This window comes from Octodon degus, unplaced genomic scaffold (genome assembly GCF_000260255.1).
Source record: "Octodon degus isolate 3935 unplaced genomic scaffold, OctDeg1.0 scaffold00077, whole genome shotgun sequence".
Classification (NCBI taxonomy): Eukaryota; Metazoa; Chordata; class Mammalia; order Rodentia; family Octodontidae; genus Octodon; species Octodon degus.
Window position 1 is genome coordinate 10,255,326 of NW_004524653.1, and position 12,892 is coordinate 10,268,217.

The 12,892-nt window shown below is 46.2% G+C and overlaps 1 protein-coding gene across 2 annotated transcripts in view; it reads right to left on the bottom strand.

Annotated features, from left to right (window-relative positions):
- Eya2 (EYA transcriptional coactivator and phosphatase 2) overlaps window positions 1-12,892 on the bottom strand; it is a 241,229-nt gene that overhangs the window by 157,074 nt on the left and 71,263 nt on the right. Inside the window, exon 1 of one of the 2 annotated variants that reach the window (XM_004636067.2) lies at window positions 9,024-9,132. The exons of the other annotated variant lie outside the window; for it this stretch is intronic. The gene's annotated coding sequence lies outside the window, so the exon portion shown is untranslated. Of the gene's footprint in view, window positions 1-9,023; window positions 9,133-12,892 lie in introns of those variants that run through there. 2 annotated transcript variants of the gene reach the window in all.

Genomic DNA, 12,892 nt, shown 5'->3' on the forward strand with positions numbered 1-12,892 from the left:
AAAAAAAAAGGAAGGAGTGACTATAGGAGATACGTTTGCATAATGGAATACGATACAGTGGTGAACAGGGCTAAAGAGGAGGGTCATGCAGCATGGTAGGCAGAATATGTTAAAGCTGAGCAAAGCAGCAGGACTCCCAGGCAGAACATGGTCCCCATGACTGCAACATACCCAGTATTACGTACTGTTGAGGTAAACCACGGCATGAATGTGATAATAACTCTGCATAAGAATAATAAACACTAACTTCAGGAGAATGGCAGGGCAATGTAACCCAGCAGGTGGTATCTGCATTTATCAAGGTTTAGTTCAGGAGTGGACATGAGCTATAGGCCATGGGCCGAGTTGAGCCTGATGCCTGAGCCTGTAGGACCAGTGAGCTAAGAAGGGCTTTCACATTTTGAAGGGGTTGAAAATAACAAGGCAAAAGAGAGCTTCCCTATTGGAACATGAAAATGATGTGAAATTCAAGTTTCGGCATCCGTAGGTTCTGCTGGCGCGCACCTGCTCCTGGGTGGCCTGCTTCGTCCTCGGCTATTGCTACAGCCCAACTCCTGAGCAGAGTGGTTTCCATGGAGACCACACATGGTCCACAAAGCTGAAGGTATTTCATACCTGGCAGAAAACATCTGCCAAATGGTGTTTTAGTCCACAAACAGGGCACCGCATGCACCACTGACATGTGGTTTGCTACACGTCTTTGTATGCTGGAGATGTTCAGTATTTTGGAAAGAAGAAATCAGTCTTGTAAGACTTGCATAGGAAGTACTTTATGCCTACTTTTTCAGTCTGATAAGAACATCCCACTGTCTTAGTGACTTTTCTCATCTCTGAGCTCACAGTTTGTACAGGTTTCAGTCTCTAATCGCTGACTCCAAGGCAGGGTGGCTTGGTAGAAGGGCATCAGAGAGGGGACACAGTTCATGGCACCCACAAAATAGCAAAAGCAACAAAAGAGGGGAGACAAGCCTCTTTCTGTCCCTCTGTAGGCTTCTCGCCCTAGGCTGGGTACAGCACTCACACCCTAAGTCCTAGCCAGAACTGTGCTAAGCCAATCAGTAGACTCATTTAGCCAGCACACATCCTTGACCCCAGCACCACACAATCTAGACTCAGTTGCCTCTGGGGAGCCCTCGCATAACCATACGAGGCTTCGGGGGGACAGCTAGACACAAACCGTACCACCAGCATGTCGCAACCTCTAGTGCTCATAATTTCGTAGTAACCAATAGATGTTGGCTTCTAAGGTTCTCGAGCGCATGTGCCTGGTAAGTGCCATCTTCCCAGATGCCGTAGGTGCTCCAGTGTGAGGCCAAGTGTCCGGATCCTTTTCATAAATCAAAGCACACCGTACGGTGTATGACAAAGAGCAGATATTGAATATATGATTGTAGGTGCCAGAAATTTGCGTTTTATCCAGATCGTTCCCTTCATTCTTTGGGGGTATATGCAAATAAAGTTATGCAGTTCGGCTGGGCATAGTGGTGCATACCTGTATTGCAGTCAGGGAGGCTGAGGGAGGAGGGTAACATGCTTGACCCCAACCTGGGAAACTTACTGAATTAGCAAGATCTGGTCTCACAATAAAAAATAAAAAAGGCTGGGCCTGCAGGGCAGTGTGAAGGCCCTGAGTTCAATTCCCCATTACCACAATAATATTTAAATAAAATTTGAAAATGATATAAAAGATAGCACTGGGCTCTAAACACCCAGATGTAATGAGTGTGGGTTTTGGGGGCAGCAAATGATAAGCTGAATAACCAAATGTGGCTAAAAACAAAACAGATTGCTCCTCTCTCTAGGGTTTAAAAATATTTGAGGTAGTTGCCAATATTCTAAAGCAAGTGATTTTGCACACGCGCAAATTGAGATTTTCAGCCTTACCAAAAAAGCACAAGACTGTTGCTACCATCTTTTATATCAGACATTAGTTGGAGCCGAAGGGTGGGTGCCCAGTGTTGGCATGGCAACAGGCCCTGACTGTCCCAGACTCTGCCACTCCTTGCTGTGCTGTCCTGGGCCCTCTTTTTCCATTTAGATTTCTTCCTGCTTACTATTAGCATTTGTATTTGACAACTAAGACAATATTTTGAGAAAAGCCTGTCGAGGAAGAGCCAGCCCTGAAGCTTGGCAGGGCGCAGTCACAGAGCCTACTTTCTCCGTGCTAGCATCATTCCTAAGCACGCCGAACGTCGCAGCAGCCTCCGCCTGTAGACTGCACAGCAGAGCGGGATTACCTGTGAGTTCTGAGCTCTGAGAGAGTTCCAGCCCCCACAGAGCTTGGTCACGCTCCTCGCCCTGCTGCCTCAGATCCCGCCGGGACAAAACCAACATGAATTCCTCCTATTTTCTCCCACTCAATCTTGTCCACTGTGTCACCCAATTAAGGTCTGCTGGAGGACAAGGAAAAAGAAGGGACAGAGGGACAGAGTCACAAGAACAGAGGAAATCTATACTAGAGAGATCAGCTTTTTCCAACAGGATTAAAAAGAAAATTCCATTTATCTTTACTTTCCACCCCACACTGGGGTAATGACTGTAATGTATTAAATACGTAATTATGTCTCTTTATAAATGATACCATGTTGTTTTATGTGCGGTCTGATTTAATATATATGTTTAGTAGGCTTTTTGTTTTCAGTGTGCTCTATGATTTTAAAATGCTGATAAGTAACTGGAAGGATATCTAGCTCGTGGCTGTGACTCCATACCGTGTGTCCATCATTGTGCATTTATGCGACGCCCTACTGGTGACTACCAGAGTAGCCTTCATCTCTCGGCCACCATATACAATGCTGCCACAAACCCCTTCAATTCAAAGATGCTTTTAAGGCAGGCCAGTTGCGGTGGTGCATCCCTATACACCCAGCACGCAGGAGACTGAGGCAGGAGGATCACTACAAGTGCCAGACCAGCCTAGGCTACAAAACGAGTTCAAGGCCAGCCTGAACTGCACAGCAAAACTCTTGACTTCTTAAAAACACATCTATTTCTATATATGCACACACTTTCTTCTTCTCATTCATTTATTTTTTTTTAAGATAGGGTCTCACTATATAATTCAGGCTAGTCTTGAAGTCACTCTGTAGCTGATGGCCTCAAACCTGTGTCAATCCTTCTGCCTCAGCCTCCCGGGTGCCGGGATTACAGGTGCACCCCCACGCCAGGCTGTACACATATTCTTGACTGTGTCTATACTCAAGGGGGGCAATTTCTGTATCATACGATGTACCTGACATGAATGTGACCAAGTTCCAGCATCCTTTGCTTCACTACTCCTGTGCAAGTCAGATTCTCATCAGGAAGTACAAAGGGTCTACTTTTTTTGTATTTTAGGGAAGGGTCTACAGGGTGTTCAGGGTCTCACTACTAGACGACTTGGTAGTGATCCGCCTGTTTACAGCCTCCCAAGTGCTGGGATTACAGGCGCACCCCACCACGCCCAGTCTCGACTACCAGCTCAGCGCGCCCCGAGGGTGCATGCCTGGGGGGATTGAACCCCTGGCTCCTGCACCTGCTCGCAGGTGCTTTAATCTGCTGAGCTATTTGGCCCGCCCTAATGGGTCTACTTTTATAGTTTTGCGCTAATACATGACATCGCCCAGCTTTCTCAGTTTTGCCACGCTTACGGGTGGAAAATAACGACCCAGTTGTTTCAGATGTATTCCTGTGATTATTAGGGAGTCACGGTGCACAGATTCACACCACTCTGGGCTATGTGTGTGTTGGGAAAAGTCTATACCCCTTTTTTTATCTTTACCCATTCTTCTACTTTTTGTTTTTGTTGTCAATTTGCTGGACTTCCTTGTGTTAGGTCACTGTTGGTTTTACATACTGCAAATTTATTCCTGAGTCTTAAATTAATCTGTTTTCTATGTTTCTGGTATCATTTATAGAACAAAAAATAAAAAATCCTTACATATTTGCCCAATAACTTTTTGTTGTTGTTTTTGAGACAGGGTCTTCTTACTATATAGCCCAGGCCATCCTTGAACTCATGCAACCTTCCTGTCTCAGCCTCTGGAGTTTTGGGATTATAGGTATGTGCCACCATGCCCAGCCCAATAACTTTTATATAAATATTCTCTCCCTATTCCTGACATTAAAACTTCAACTAAATGTTAAGCCATTCACTTAATTTATCTTTCCTATCATAAATTTTTAATGATTTTTTTTATTATTATCATGTCTTCAATTTATCTGCACTGCCATTTATGAAGTTTAATGTTATATATTTCTCTGACATTGGCGAGAATGAAAATAAGCCATTTTTTCTAATATATGTTAAAAGCTATTTAACTGAATTCTCTTTCCAGCTATGATGGAGCAAGTTATATTTTTTGTTTATTTCACAATGATGATTAAAAGCAAAAGCTATGAAAAACTATCTTACAGCACACCAAAAGACAAACAAGGCTGAGCCTGAGGGCCCAAGATCCCAGTGAGGTCAGAAATGGACTCAGTCTGATCACTAGTAATTGTCCTGCCAATATATTTGCCAATTTATAAGCAAAGAAGAAATACATGGTAACTTAGATACTGAGCCTGGAGGGAAGGCGTAGAATTGAGGGGTAATAAGGCAAGTTGGACACAAGGAGGAGAGAGTGTAGAAACACGAGACTCCAGAAGTATGAGCCCGACATTGTTGAGAGTTATTATCTTTGCTGTTGTTGCTGAAACTAAGCCAGGTGGGGTAAGAAGCAGAGAAAGCGTGGAGAGCGAGCTGGTGTCCCAGGGAGCTTCTAGCCGTCTGTCTCCCTTTGAGATGAGGAATGCCAGGGAGACAAAAACTGGAATCTGGGGTCCATTAAGGATGAAGAACCTTAACAAACACTCCAGGTTTTTTTTTTTTTTTAAATTTATTTATTTATTATGTGTGTGTGTGTGTGTGGCCAGCTCAGCCCACCAGGGGGCGGGGCTGGCTGGTATGTGGTGCTGGGGGATTGAACCGCGGTCCCTGGGCTTTGCTAAGCTTGTTCTAAGTAGGTGCTTTAGACCACTGAGCCATCTCACCAGCCCCACTCCAGGTTTTTAACTGAGATCCCTAAAGGGTTTATTCTCTTGGAGTAATGGGAAACCAGCTGGATCCTGCCCGGGGTAATCTTAATGCCATGTTGGATCAAGCCAACTTGCTTTCTCAGTCACCATTTTCTGGAGGAAAAGTAGCTTTCCTTTGGGGGATATGAACTCTTCCAGAAGATTCAGAGTTGCTCATTATGTACTAAAAAATTACCAGGCATGCAAGGAGACAAGAGCAAAGGTAAAATATTAAGGCAGGAAAGACCAAACCTGTGAGATTAAGACGTTGGAGTTGTCAAATATGGACTCCCCAATGACGATAAAGAAAGAATATTTAAGGGCCAGCCAGACAGCTCAGTGGACTAAAGCACCTGCTTAGGCAGAGTGCAGCAGCTGGGGTTCAATCCCCGGGCCTGCCATGCTGGCCCTGGCCCCAGGGCGTGCTGAGACAGCAACTGAGACTGGGCATGGTGACATAGCCTGTAATCCCAGCACTTGGGAGGCTGAAAACAGGAGAATCACGAGTCCAATTAATGTAATGAGACTCTGCAGACCCTGTACCAAATACATAAAAAAATAAATAAAATGAAATAAAAAAGAAAGAATATTTATTTCAGTACTGGGGATCTAAACTTGGGACCCTGCACTTGCCAGGCAGATGCTTATGCAGCTGAGCTACGTCCCTGGCCCCAAAAAAGAATATTTAAGATGAAGAATGCTACCAGTAAACTACAATCTTTTTAAAAGAAATTATACACCGAAAGGAAAATTATTAAAATTTTCAGGGGACTACAGAACAGAAACGGCAAAAAAAAGGATTAATGATTAGTAGACAAATCAAAGGATATGGTGAAAGGTCTAACACACACACAATAAGAGCCACAAAAGGAGAGGATAAAGAGAAAAAGTAGGGCCAGTCAGATGCTCAGCTGATTAAGGTGCTTGCTTAGGCAGGCGCAGGGGCCGGGGATTCGAAACTGTAATCCCAGCACTGGGGAGGCTGAAAACAGGAGAATCACCATAAATCTGATCTACATAGTGAGACCCTGTAGACCCTGTACTAAATACATTTTAAAAAGGAGAAAAATAAATTATGATATTTAGAGAGAGAAAAAACTTTCCAAGATGGAAGGACAGCAAGTAGTGATGAAACCAAGAAGTTGTGTGAATTCCACATAGGATAAATGCCTGGGCACATCGCACTCAGACTGTACATATGCAAGAATATATCCATCTTAAAAGTAGGAGAATTAAAGATACACTACCTTCAAAGAAGAACCGGGGCTGGGAAGATGGCTCAGTAGAATAAGTGCTTACCTGCCAAGTGAAGGGCCTGAGTTTAATCCCTGGTCCCACCAAAAAAAACAAAAACAAAAACAAAGAAGAACCAATAAGATGGATAAGCAACTTTTCAGAAGAAATGATGGAAACCAGACAGTAATGAAATTTCACCTGCCAATGCCAGCAAAAAAAAAAAAAAAAGTCCTCAGCAATGAAGACAAAATAAAAATGAAAAAAAAATTGAGATACTGGCCATCAGCAGACCTACACTACAAAATAATGTTCTAGAAGCATGAAAACTCAGCAAAGACACAGAACAATAAGACAGGATAAATACATAAGCAGTAGAAGAATACGGTGAGTCTACCCTGAGGATCCTCCATTTCCTAGAAATGGTAAGGGAACTAATTTATAAACATTAAGAAATAGCAAGGATGCATATTATAATCTTGAGGCTAATCACTTAAAGAATAACAATAGATGTAAACATTTAATGCTCATTTATATTAAAGTAATTAAATAGACAGACTACTCTGTAAAAGACAAAGATCATTCACGTAAATAAAAAAGACAAAGATTATCAGATTTGATTTTTTTAAAAAACCGAACCCTGCACTTATTACAAGAGGCACCCATTAAATACAAAGCAAAAACTGGAAGTGTTATAATGACAAACCTCATTTAAATACAAAACAAAGGCAAAGCCAAAAAAAAAAAAAAAAGTTGGAAAAATCCATGATGCAACATGAAAGCAAGCTGGCATCCCCCGAATGTGCTTTAAGATTAGAACCACGGTTGCAGAATTAGATGGTCAGAGGAACAAGTGATAAGAGAATCAATGTAATTTAAATATATGTCCTTTCCAAAATTAACCCATTTTGCATGCTACTGATCTCAAAGGGAATAAAAACAGTTGACTGAATCTGACTTCTGGGGAACTAAAGATCTAAAATGCAAACACACCTACAGCAATTCGAACAGTTCATCCTCGGGAGACAAAAGTGATGGCCTGAACAAAGCCAAAGCAACAGAGAGGTGATGTCAGTCTTTCCTACTGCTGGCTCCAGCTCCAAGGAGAGCAGCTACAGAGGCAGACTAGTAACCATGAAACAAAGTGCAGGAATGTGAGTGAACAGCTCCAGGCAACTTACTTTGCAGAGTTAAGAGAAATCCTTCCAAAAATTCTCGCCCTAGTTTTTATTTCCTAAGTACCTATTACATGCCAGGCAATTTTCCTGATGGCTTTTACATTATCTCCTTTAATTCTCTCAGCCATCCTGGGAGGTACGATTATCTGTCCGTATCCCAACAGGCTGACTAAACACAGATGTAGGTCTGAGCCCGTTGCAGGCACAGAGAAAATGGGAATCCCTCCTGCTTGGTGCACTTCCCTGTTCTGCCACGATGATCCATAGAGATGCTTTTCACGTTTCAGTGCGCAGTCAGTTTTGTGTGTTGAGTGGTGCTGTTTTATTATTGAATTACAGGGGGTAGTGGAGGCTGATCTCTTCTGTGTTTTGAGACCTTGGGAGGCCTTAACTCGGCCCTCGTCATGATGCTCATTTAACAGAAAACAGAGGCTGGCCAGATAGCTCAGTGGACTAAAACGCCTGCTTAGGCAGATGCAGGGAGCAGGGCTCCATACCTGGTGTGCTGTGCTGGCCCCACCCCTGGAGTGTGATGACACAGCGACTGAGACTGGGTGTAGTGGTGTGTGCCTGTAATCCCAGCACTTGGGAGGCTGAAAACAGAAGGATCATTACAAGTTTGATCTGTGTAGTGAGACCCTGTACTAAATACAAAAAACAAAAAACAAAACCCTCAGAAAACAGAAGTAAAATAGATCCCAAGTACAGAGCGCTCCCAAGCATGGGTTCATGGCATGAAACAGGTAGAGGTGAGGAGGAGACTGAGCCTTAGAGAGACCTGGTTACTGCCTGGCGGAGCCAGGATTCCCAGCCAGACTGTCTGGCTCCATCCAGGTGCTGTCACCGACCCACACCTCCTAAGCAGAAGTGGAACCCAGAGCCCATTCAACCCTGAAGTCTTCTGATTGACCTGGTCCTGGCAAGGGTGGCTGCTGACAGCATTTGCATGCAGGCTGACAAGGGCTTGAAGCACACAGTCCTTTCCTTCCGGGGACACAGGGAATAGCAAGAGCACTGCCTGGAAACCCCCTCCATCCGGGGTCAGGGCTGAGTCCTGCAGTGTGAGGGAAGGCAGGCACGCTTGCCATTCGCCCCTCGCCCTGTTCACAATTACCTGAAATAGGAGACCGTTCTATTCTCTTTGCAGGGGAGGGAAGAGAGAAGTCAGACAGTTTTAGGAGAGCAGGGGGAGGAGAAGGGTCCAGCGTCCCTTTCAGCAGGGCCAGGAAAGGAAGCTGAGGCATGGGATTCATTTACCAAAAAAAGAAAAAAAAAGTTCTCTGTTGCATTGTTGCAAATGCCTGATACCTCGCTGCTTCAGAACAGAGCCCAGGGGAGTGGGAAGAAAGAGGCATTCAAAGCCGTGGCCCTCTGGCCTTCTTCTGGGCCTGCTGCTGCCGGCAGCATGCACCATTTGTTACCCTTGTCACCACCCCAGTCCCTGGGGACAGAGAAGCTTTAGGGGAGGGCGCAGGGCTGCCAGAGGAGCAGAGAGCTGACAGCTGGAGGGTGGGGGGTGGGGTGGCTTCAAAGGCTAGGCGGGATCAAAAGCAGATGGAGGCGCAGGCCGCTCACCTTTCCGCACCCCTCTGAGTGCACTGGCTACCTTGGCTGGAGACGGGGCCCTGCTGTTGGGTGGGGAGGACAGATGGCCAGTGGGCCACAGGACTGTCAAGAGGGCCAACTCCCAGCATCCTCGGAGGGCTCCGAAATCGAAGCCTGCAGGCAGCAACCTCACGCTTCTGCACAGACAATGCTGTGTGGCCCAAACCTGGACATTTCTGGTTGCTCCGACTGTTCCCATTGATTTCGGATCCTGATAAATCTGCTCATGGCAGAGGGTGCACGCCCCACTCCTCCCTGCCCTCAGCCTCACATCAAGCCCCCATCAGGTCTCACCAACTTCACTGCATGGCCACTGCTAGGCCCAGACCAGGTCCCTCTCTGCCCCGGATACCACTGTGACCACCATTACCACTTGGCCAACTTACTTGGTTCTCTGCACACAGTCCACCACATAAAGGCAAACCTGCCCCTCTCCTCACCCTTGTTTCACCTCGGAGTGCTTCCTACTGCTCTTAGAATGAGGCGAACACCTCTGAACAGGACCTGCTTTGTCTCCTCTGTACCTAATGTCTTACGTCTGCACACTGGCTTCTCTGTCCCTCCCCCCTCTGTCACCAGGCCTTTGCACATGCTGTTCCATCTGCCTGAAACACCATTACCCTTGGCCTGTCCTCCAGAGGCCTCAGCTCTAGCATACTGTCCCCAGGCCCCCATGGGTGGCTTGCAGTCCGGTGCCCCTCTCTTTTACACCCCCATCACTACAGTTTCTACAGGTGCTTGTGGCTATACAATTTCCACCTGTCTCCCCACAGGGTTTAATGCCCAGTCTCAGTGATTCTGTCTATTTTGTTGACCATTAGAGTCTTAGCAAATCTCCTTTGGGGTCCTTAATAGTGCTTTAAAAGCATTTGTGGTATGATAAGTGAACATGCCACGTGAATGAATAAATCTGCTTACTCAGCCAGTGTTTACTGAGTCCTTGTTACATGTGCCAGACTCTGTGTCAATCACTGCTGTCGTCACCTCCCTGGGCAGTGCACTGCCCGGCTCCTTTGGGTATCCAGTTTGAGAGCCCTGGTCCACCCTTCTAACTTCAGCGGTGCACATAGGACATAGATAGGCCCAGGTATATGAACAGTGGACAGCACTGATGTCCCCTACTATCCTGGAAGTGAGAAATAGTCCATTGATTCATGACCATTAATTCTTAAGCTCTGACTGGTCATTGTGCTCTGGGCGGTCCTGTCTTCAGCTAAGGAAAGAGGAGAAGGAAGACCCAACCAGAGTCACAGCATGCAGAGGCAGCCATGGCTTAGAAGGAGCACGCTGGGAGCTGCACATTCCTGGCATTTTGGCTTGGTGGCCCCGCTGGCTGGCTATGGTGTCCCTTCTTTTGCCTCTCCCCCATTCTCCAAGTCCACGTGGCTTGGCTGGGGCTGACCCTAAGAGGCTCTGCAGCTGGCAATTACCATCTCCCATCCCTCTGTCTCCAGTGACCGGCTCTGGGGTAGTGGTCACATGAGTCAGTTGGGCCAATGAGAGACAACGGGTGGGCTGCTGGAGAAGAGCCCTGCTTTCTCCCTCACCATCTAAGCAGCATGAACGGACTCCAGTGCCATCTAGGAAGGCAGGTCTGCAGCTGACTTCTGTGTTCTTACACATGCTTGTTACGCTCTAGGTGTGAAGTGTGGGAACCGATCGTTGGTGCAGCCGGGGAAGTTTGGGGGAATGCTGTCCCAACGCGGGGGATAACGTGGCCAGTCTCAATGACCACCTCCCATGTGCCACACTGCTGCCATCACAGAGCAACCTAGCGTGGCACTCAAGATGGGGAGGGGGTCATTTAATAGAAGTTACTATTAAATGACTGTGGGGGCAAGGCTGTGACACACAGCAAACCGCCTCCCCAGATAAGGATGTCCCTTTTGGCCTTCTCTCCAAAGGCTATGAAGAAGGCAGACAAAAGTAGAGACATAGCTGACCCCAGCTCCATTCTCTGGTTCACATAACAAAGCAGGGCTGCCAATCATTTAGGGTCATGGAATCCGTTTCTACAGCATGTGAAGAGCAACATGGTCGCTTGTTTGATAACTTATTTAATTTCGTCTCCTCCCACCCCCAATATGCTTCTTTCTAGCATCAGTATGGTACAGAGGACATGGTTAGAGGATATGGAGAGTGGACACCTCCGACCCCAGACCATCCCAGAAGGCAGCCCGCCTTGTTGGTCCTAAGCTAAGCAATAGGAGGAGATAGCAGCTGTGTCCAGAGCCGCAACATGGATCGAGGGGTGGGGGTTACTCCAGCCAGAGGGGACACAGAGCCAGATCAGATGGGCTCCGCTCCCCTGAAGTCAGCAGCCCTGAGTGGAATTTACAATCCCACTCAGTCGCAGTTCATTAGCGGGTGATTCCAAATGGCTGGGTGGAGGCAGCAAAGTGAGGCTGTACTTCCTCCCACTAAGATCAGCATCATCCTTGTTTTTTTTTTTTTTTTTTTTTTTCCTAAATAAAAAATTACTCAGGATCTTAAAATATTTGCAAGTAATTTTTAAAAGCTGAAGTAAGAGCTATGTCCTCTCTGGCCACTATCTCGCCTTTGAAGGGTCTACAGTAAGATGAATAACCTGCAAGCCTTTCAGTTGAAGAACAGAATTCTTAAGCACATACACAAAGTCCCACATAATCCATAAGAATATACTATTTAAGTAAATGTTCTGTGAACATATTTTTATCCATGTTACTGATCATTTTGTCACAGGACTTTGCTTTACTATAACAACATCATCTTGGTGTCCATCCACATCCTGATGCAGAGGTCCATCTTACCTCCTCTTTCTGCATAATGTCCCCAGATCCATCAGTCCGCAGTTCACGTGGCCAGTCCTCAGATCTCTAGGCTCATGTCACTATTAATGCACAGCGAAGGGGACAGGATCTCTAGGGTACATGTGCACATGGTTCTCTAGGAATGAGTCCCTTCACGTAAAGCTGCTGGGTCCACAGTGTAAACTGCCCACGCCATGGGTATGTTGCCCTTGAGTGTGACTGACCCAGTGACTACTCCCCATGCTTGTTTCTTCCCTCTGCCATTTCTACTCCATGACCTGAAAGCTTTGATATCCAAAACTCCTAGAGAAGCCTGAGCGGCTCCCAGTTTGTGTTAGTGATGTGCATATGTTTTTGCTTGGCCAAACTCAGGGACTTGACCATGTGCTCTGACACCAAGGCCGTCTCTGCCCAAGGTAATTATTTGGCTTTGTTTTCTCAGCAGTCTACTCCTTAGCATTGTCTTTTAGCCATGGGGATTAAGTTCGAGGGAAGCCTCCTGTCAGAAAGGAAAACTTACCCTTGTCCTGGATCTCATTCCGCCCACTGAGTCCTCATCCGGATGAACTTGGCACAAAGTGCAAAGGACAATCGGGGAGCTCTGTGCCAGGCCTCCCTCCCCCTCAACAGCATGGAAAACGAGGACTTGCTATTTGCCTAATGCAGTTTCAGAGTCCATGAGATTAAAAAAAATTTTTATTTTGAAGTAATTAGATTCACCAACATTTTCAAAAACGAATAGAGGTCTTAGGCACCCCTTTCTCAGTTTCCCCCTGGAGTTCATCTTCCATACATGCTGTGCAGTATCACAACAGAGAAGCCGACACTGGTGTGCTACACAGGTAGCTCTGTGTCTTTTTTATCACACGTGCAGACTTGTGCCATGGCTGCTGTAGTCAAGAGAGAACACGATTCCATCACACGGAGATCTGTCTTGTGTTACCCCTCCCTGGCACACCCACTCCAGTGGCCACCAACACCCCTAAACCCTGCCAACCACTCCCCTGCTCTGTCTCCAAGATGTCACACTGACAGTGTTATATAAATGGT